At 37.5% G+C, this 8,531-nt stretch overlaps 1 non-coding gene across 1 annotated transcript; it reads left to right on the forward strand.

Annotated features, from left to right (window-relative positions):
* Window positions 1–1,343: 1,343 nt before the first annotated feature.
* Window positions 1,344–1,417, forward strand: Trnae-cuc (transfer RNA glutamic acid (anticodon CUC)). The gene has a single exon. It is a non-coding gene; the product is annotated as a tRNA-Glu (tRNA).
* Window positions 1,418–8,531: the final 7,114 nt, after the last annotated feature.

The following is an 8,531-nucleotide window of genomic DNA, read 5'->3' on the forward strand; positions in this document are numbered from 1 at the left end:
AAACATCCAGAGACCTAAATGGGGTGAAATGGGGAAGGAAGCAAGAAGAAAAACTTTCTTTCAAAATCATTCTAAGGCTGGGGCTGGGGCTCAGTGGCAGAGCACTTGCCTAGCATGCGTGAGATATTGGGTTTGATCCTCAGGACCACATAAAAATAAATAAAATAAAGGCATTCTGTCCACCTACAGCTACAAAAAAATTTTTTAATCATTTTAATTGGGGGGATTGTGGCTCAGTGGTAGAGCACTTGCCTCTCACATATGAGGTACTGGGTTCGATCCTTAGTATCACATTAAAATAAATAAATGAAGATAGTGTGTCTATCTACAACTAAAACAAATTAAAAAAAATAATCTTTCCTCCTCTATCTCTACTCCATTATTTCCAGTTAGGGTAAACAAAAATTACTATCAGGTTCAAAATTATATTGCTTGGGAAAGTAAAAATATGTATATATTTTTTTTAATTTAAAGGCCACTGATGAAGTACCATTCATGATCATTATAGCATGATTTCCTGCATTGTGTTCATTCTCTATCCTGTGCAGCTCATTGATGTAACAATAATTCATTAACAATCTCATTGTCAAGGGTTACAAACATCTACTGCAAATATGCACAAAATTAAATTGGTATCTCACAAAATAGGTTGGTTTTCATGGGACCAGTGTTGGAGATTTGATCTTGTTGCAGAGACATTGGACAGGCAAAACCTGTCAGCATTAGACTTTAAACTAGAACAGAATTGGGAAGGGGTACTGGATTTGCATGCACAAGGCCCTGAGTTTGATCCCCAGCAATATATACATACATACATATATAATACATACTTTAAAATAAAGAAGATGAGAAAACATAAAAGTGAGATATGAGATGGGTGCTTCAATGATTTGAACATCAAAAGATTAAGAAAGCCCCTGGGAAAACTGTTCAAGTTAGGGGATACCTCATAAACACAATTCCTTTTATGATTATACTGTCAAGTCAACCATAAAGCAAAATCAACCATAAAGCAAAAACTATATGGTATAGTTTTGTCAGTAAAGTTCACTCCCTTCCCAAATAAATAATTTGTGTATTCTTGGTTTATTCTAAGACTTTGTCCATATTTATAGTGTAATATAACCTAAATCTTTTAAAACATAAATTAAAAATTTTTAAGTTTTTTATATTTTTTAGTTTCATTTTTCCAGATAAAATCCAGACATTTAAAATAATTAATTAACACAAATTTTTATTTCTTATTGGAGGTCAATTGCAGTAAAATAACTTTTTATTTTCAGGCCATGAGGGTCTCTTATATGGCACACAGGTAAAAAAAAAAAAAATAAAACCACGTGGGCTGAGGATATAGCTCAGTTGGTAGAGTGCTTGCCTCTCATGCACAAGGCCCTGGGTTCAATCCCCAGTATCACAAAAAAAAAAAAAAAAAAAGAAAGAAAAGCATATTTTTTAAGTTTAGCAAGGCTGAGGCAAGAGGATCACTAGTTTAAAGCCAGCCTCAGCAAAAGTGAGGTGTTAAGCAACTCAGTGAGACCTTATCTCTAAATAAAATACAAAATAGGGCTGGGGATGTGGCTCAGTGGTCAGGTGCCCTGAGTTCAATCCCGGGGACCCACACATCCCTCCAAAAAAAAGGAAGAAAGACTTTTTCAACCAAGTGCCAATTATGTTCTCACTTCTTGGAACTCTTCATTACCCAGATAGGAAGAAGCTCCACAGAATCTTTGCTTTCACCACGATCAAGTGGGACTCATTCCAGGGATGCAAGGTTGGTTCAACATATAGAAATCAATAAATGTAATTCATCACATCAATAGACTTAAATATAAGAATCATATGATCATCTCAAGAGATGCAGAAAAAGCATTTGACAAAATATAGCACCCCTTTATGTTCAAAACACTAGAAAAATTTAGGGATAACAGGAACAAGTATGCCTCAACATCATAAAGGCTACAATTATCTTATATTAGACAAGGGTGCCAAAAACATGCACTGGAGAAAGGATAGCCTCTTCCACAAATGGTGCTGGGAAAACTGGAAATCCATATGTAGCTAAATGAAATTAAACCCCTATTACTCACCATGCACAAAACTCAACTCAGAATGGATCAAGGGCCTAGGAATAAAACCAGAGACCCTGCATCTAACAGAAGAAAAAGTAGGCACTAATCTCCATCATGTGGGATTAGGCCCCAACTTCCTTAATAAGATCCTATAGCGCAAGAATTAAAATCAAGAATCAATAAATGGGATGGATTTAAATTCAAAATTTCTTCTCAGCAAAAGAAACAATCTGTGAGGTGAATAAAGAGCCTACATCTTGGGAGCAAATCTCTACCCTTTATACATAAGATAGAGCACTGATCTGTAGGGTATATAAAGAGCTCAAAAACATTAGCACCAAAACAACAAATAACCCAATCAATAAATGGGCCAACAGACACTTCTCAGAAGAGGATATACAATCAATCAACAAATATATGAAAAAAATGTTCATCATCTCTAGCAATTAGAGAAATGCAAATCAAAACTACTCTAAGATTCCATCTCACTTCTGTCAGAATGGCAGCTATTATGAATACAAACAACAGTAAGTGTTGGCGAGGATGTGGGGAACTGCTGCTGGGACTGCAAATTGGTGCAGCCAATATGGAAAGCAGTATGGAGATTTCTTGGAAAATTGGGAATGGAACTATCATTTGACCCAGCTATCCTTCTCCTTGGTCTATACCCAAAGGACTTAAAAATAGCATACTACAGGGACACAGCCACATCAATGTTTATAGCAGCACAATTCACAATTGCTAAACTGTGGAACCACCTAGACGCCCTTCAATAGATGAATGAATAAAAAAAAATGTGACATATATACACAATGGAATATTACTCAGCAAGAAAAGAGAATAAAATCATGGCATTTGCAGGTAAATATATGGAGTTAGAGAAGATAATGCTAAGTGAAGTTAGCCAATCCCTAAAAACAAATGCCAAGTATTTTCTCTGATATAAGGAGGCTGATTCATAGCAGGGTTGGGACGGGGAGCATGAGAGGTATAGATGAACTCTAGTAGGACAGAGGGATGGGAGGGGAAGGGAGGGGGCATGGGGTTAGAAATGATGGTGGAATGTGGTAGATATTATTATCCAAAGTACATGCATGAAGACACGAATTGGTGTGAATATACTTTGTATACAACCAGAGATATGAAAAATTGTGCTCTATAATATGTGTAATAAGAATTGTAATGCATTCTGCTGTCATATATAAATTTTTAAAAATTAATTTTAAAATATATGTAACATATATTTTTTTAAAAAAAGAATCTTTGCTTTCCTCAAATCCTTTTCATTACCCATGCATCAGTTCCACTATTGAGCATCTTTTCTGCACACCAGTCTTAGAGAATTACAAAGCAAATACAAAATAGTAAAAAAATTAAAAAAAAATCCATGTTCCCAAGCAGATCATAATACAAACACACCCAGTTATTTGTGAACTCCAAAAGAGAGTCTTGAGAAAATATAAATAACCTTAAACACAGCTTGCTAGAACTTGTCCTGAACAGATCAAATTTATTCTCACAGGACTTTTTGTTTTCAGGCAATGGCTGATATATAAAAATAGCACTTATATTAGCAATGGTAGCTATTTCAGTCATGGAATTTAAAAATTAAATAATTCCAAACAGGAAATAAGTAAAGCAACTTCTAAATAGACAGTATGACGGGTCCTAAATATCTTATCAACCATCATATATAATTAAGCCAAAGTATTCTCTGGTAAGAGCCCAGGGTGGAGAGGCATTGGAATAAGGGCTTGTCAAACCCTGAGTCTGATCACCACTGGGCAAAAGAAGCAATTTATCATTGACCAGTCTGGATTTGGATTCTAGAACTGTCACTTAGTAATTTTGACAGTTAAAAATCTTTGAGTTTTGATAATTAAACTCAAAATTGCACTTTTAAAACCTCAACTTCTTCATTTGTAAAAATAAATTTGCACTGCATGTTATCTCAGTGATAAATATATGAGTACCTAAATTATAAAAAGTACTTAATAAAAAGTGGCTATTTCATCATTGTCATTATCTCTATTAATTGTATTTATTTTATAAAATGACCTTGATTTTTTCAAATTCAAAATTTTAATAATAATTTGTTGACAATAAATCAAATTCTATCTTTCTTATCTCCTGGTCTTTACTTGACAACATTGACTACCAAATTTTTGTCAGTAGCTCCCTCTCTGTTGTTTGCATACAAACAAGTTCCAGAATCCTATATCTTGAATCAAAAACAAGAACAAAATACCTTCCCTTATTCCTACATCTCCTTCCATTTCTCCACTGCTTTTTTTTTTTTTTTTTAAATCTTCTCCCTATCTCTCTGGCAACTCATCAGCTTGGCCGAGTGTCTGTAATCTAGAATCAGTACATTTTAGAGAGTATCACAAGGATCAGTCCAATTTTCTGCTTCATCTTTCCTGGTTGCCTAGATCATCCCAACCAGCTGCCTGGCCTTAACCACCATACATGTCTCCATCACTATGAGAGAGTCAGATAGGTGACAGGCTGAAGGGCATAGTGGCCCAGCCTCTATCTTCCCTCTGAATCTCAGATTCCCGTTTCTACTTGCTCACAAGACCCAGTCTCCTGGATGCAGGAAAAGTATTTGAAATCTCACCTAACAGAACCCTGATATGTTACCCTAACTTTCATTCCAGATCCATTCCTCCCAGAGGCTTCTGAATGTCAGTAAATGGAACCACTGTCTACCCAATTACTAGGGGTCCTGCAGTCCCCTCACCCTTGGATTATACACTCCATTTGTAAAACTTACCCTAAATCCACTCAGTTCTCCCCGTTCTTTTCGAGCACCATTTTTGTCTTCAGTAGATTGTGTTGCTCCTCTGTTTAAGACCCTTAGATGACTGCCCACAACACTTAGAATAAAACCCTGCTTGGATCCTATGAGACCCTGCATGATCTGGTCCTGCCTTCCACATTGACCCCAATGCTCTTCTCCCCAACCTTCACTTCCTGCCACAATGGCCTCTTTCCTCTTCCTCTGGCCTTCTTTGGGCCCCTGCACTTTCTATTCTATCCATCTGGAATGTTCTTTTTTTTTTTTTAAGGGAGAGAGTAAGAGAATCTTTTAATATTTATTTTTTAGTTCTCGGTGGACACAACATCTTTATTTTATTTTTATGTGGTGCTGAGGATCGAACCCAGCGCCCCGCGCATGCCAGGCGAGCACGCTACCACTTGAGCCACATCCACAGCCCTGGAATGTTCTTACTAATGATTTTCATGTGTCTATTTACCATCATCAGGTCTCAGCTCAGATGTCACAACTCAGACATGACTTCCCTGATCATTCAGTCTAAAGGAGCCCTCACTACCCTCTATGAGATAACCTGTGTGAATTATATGCTTTGTACATACATATTAATATTTGACGTATTCTTGTTCATTGTCTCCTCTTAACAAGAATAAGGGGCCCACTGGAAATGTTTGTTCACCATCCTCCATGCGCAGCACCAAGTAGACATTCAATATCATGTTTGTTCAACAGAAGAGTCCTGTGACAATAAGTTGTTAAGAATCTGTGTCAGGTTAAATCCTTTAGAGATGATCAACTCCCACATTTGAAATCTGTATTTCTTTGGGGATAGGAAGAAAGAAGTGTTGATAATAATATTTACTTTTCATTTTAAGGGAGGACACGCTACAAATGCAGAGTAATTTTTGTATTATTTTTCTATCTTCCTTCCTTCTCCAAGATTTGAAGACTATTTTACTACAAAATCAAATAAATAACAGATACAATGGAGAACACAGGGGTTAATTTTTTTGAATAATCCTTATTAGCCCCCCCCCCCCCCCCGAACTGTCTTCTTTTGTCATCTTGGGGATTGAACTCAGGGGCACCCAACCACTGAGCCACATCCCCAGCCCTATTTTGTATTTTATTTAGATACAGGGTCTCACTGAGTTTCTTGGTGCCTCACCATTGCTGAGACTGGCTTTCAGCTGGTGAGTCTCCTGTCTCAGCCTCCCAAGCCACTGGGATTATAGGTGTGCACCACCATGCCTGGCTCAAACTGTCTACTTTGGAGAAGACAGAATTGTTCTATTGCATGCACCCACAAGCAACCATTGTGTACCTACTGTATACCAGGCATTAACCTACTGAGAAGATAAAGACAAAGGTGATAATGCCTGCCCTCAAAGAGCCCATTCTTTAATAAATAAAATGATGCAAAAACAGAGAGACTAGTTTTACTCCACAGTAGTCCTTGTAGTACTAGAAAGAGGACAGGAGAATCTGAAGTCCCAGGTAAGGGATGGGGTATCCAACTCAGTCTGAGAGGTATCAGAAAGCCTCCTTGAAGGGATTAAAAGGTTGCCTCTGCAGGCATGAACCAGGCAAGGTGAACAGAGGATGTCCTGGGGAGGCTGGGAAGGGGGGGCACGCCATGCGAGGGACAGCAGGAGCAATGACAAACAGTGGAGATTAAAGTCCGCAGGAGGTGGATAAATAGAACACTACAAGTAACAGAAAACAACCTGAACTGTTTGCATGCATTTGCTAGAGTTGCCATAAGAAAACACCACAGGCTGGGTGGATTAAACAACAGAAATTTGTTGTCTTATAGTTCCGAGGATGGAACTCCAAGATTCCTTGTGAGGCCTCTTACTTTGGCTGGTAAGTGGCCTTCTCCCTGTGTCTCCACGTGGTCTTTCCTCCTAATCACCTTTCTTTATAAGGACACTGGTCATATTACACCAGGACCCACACATTAATTACCTTTTAAAGACACCATTTCCAAATAGTCATATTCTGGACTATTGAGGTTTAGGGTTTCAACATATGAACTTTGTGGGGGACCCAGTTCAGTTTATAACATTAGTAAACAAACAAACAAACAAAAAAAAGGGAAATTTAATATAAAGATACCAGGATGCTACATAGCAAGAATGCAGCTGAGCATGTGAAAAATGTCTGTCTCACTGACTCAGCTTGTCTGATGGTCTCCCTCTCTAACCCAGTGGTAGAACACTTACCTAGCATGTATAAGGCGCTGGTTCATTCTCAGCACTGGACAAAAGAAAGATCTGCTTCTTTCTTTTATGTGAGATATATATATATATATATATATTCATAACAATGAAAGCTGGGCACAGTGGCTCATGCTTGTAGTCCATGGGACCTTGGGAGGCTGCAGTGCAGATTGCTTGAGCCCAGAAGTCAAGGCCAGCCCAGGCAACACAGGGAGATCTTGCCTTAAAAAAAAAAAAAAAGCAACAAACAAAAAATAATCATAATTATAGCCATTTGTATAACTCCCTCTAAGAAACAGATAACTTCCAGTGGCTTAGATACACTGTTTCTTTAAAATACTAAGTAAACTAAGAAACACTGTATCTCTAAGTAAGCCTTTTCTTTCAAGGGCTTCCACTCCTTCTCTTTCCTGAATTCCATGGCAATAGTCTTTTTTTTTTTTTTTTCCAAATTTTGATACTGAGGATTGAACCTGGGGCACTCTACCACTGAGTTACATTCCCAGGCAGGCCTTATTATTTTTATTTTTTTGAGTCAGGGTTTTAGTTTGCTGAGGCTGACCTCAAACTTGTAATTCCCCTGTTTCAGTCTCCCAAGTCACTGGGATTACAGGCATGCACCACCACAGCTAGCCCTTCTTTTTCTTTTATTTTACCAGGTAAGTGCATAACCCAAGCAACATAGTTTTGCTTCTTTTATTTCATAGAAATTAAACTGTATAGTATATAGCACATGATTTGACTCTTTGTTTATTTATTCTAATTAGGTATATATGACAGCAGAATGCATTTTGATTCATTGTACCCAATTGCAGCACAACTTTTCATTTCTCTGGTTGTACACAATGTAGCGTTGCACCATATGTGCAATCATACATGTACTTAGGGTAATGATGGCCATCTCATTCCACCATATTTCCTGCTCCTGTGCCTCCTTCCCTCCCATCCTCTCTTTCCAATCACATTTCCTCCATTTTTCCCATGCCATGATTTGACTCTTCACCAAACATTGTACTATTGAGACTCAACTATGTAGATACATGTTCCTGTTCATTTTCCTGATGTGTAATATGCATGACCATTGTACGACTATCTTGCCATCTATCTGTTCCACCATGTATGATCATTTGGGTTGTTTCCAATACTCCACTGTTATGAACAAAGCTGTAATAAACCTCTTGTTCATGTCTGTGGGGGGACAGGCGCTAGAATTACTCTAGAATACATTTCTTAGGAATTGAGATTCTTGGCTGTACATCACTCCATTAGTCACTGCCAAATTATCTTTTAAACTGAAAACTTCCATTTCTCTACATTCTCCCCAACACTTAATCTTATTAGACTTTAAAGTCTTTGGTTTTAAAGTTTATTGCCTAGATTACTGAATGAAATTATACAATTTTTTATGTATTCATAGGCCACTTGTGTTTCCTTTTCTGTGAAGTATCATTTTATGTTTTT

The sequence above is a fragment of the Marmota monax genome, unplaced genomic scaffold (genome assembly GCF_021218885.2).
Source record: "Marmota monax isolate L192 unplaced genomic scaffold, Marmota_monax_Labrador192_F-V1.1 WCK01_AAM20220418_F8-fsc00066, whole genome shotgun sequence".
NCBI lineage: Eukaryota > Metazoa > Chordata > Mammalia > Rodentia > Sciuridae > Marmota > Marmota monax.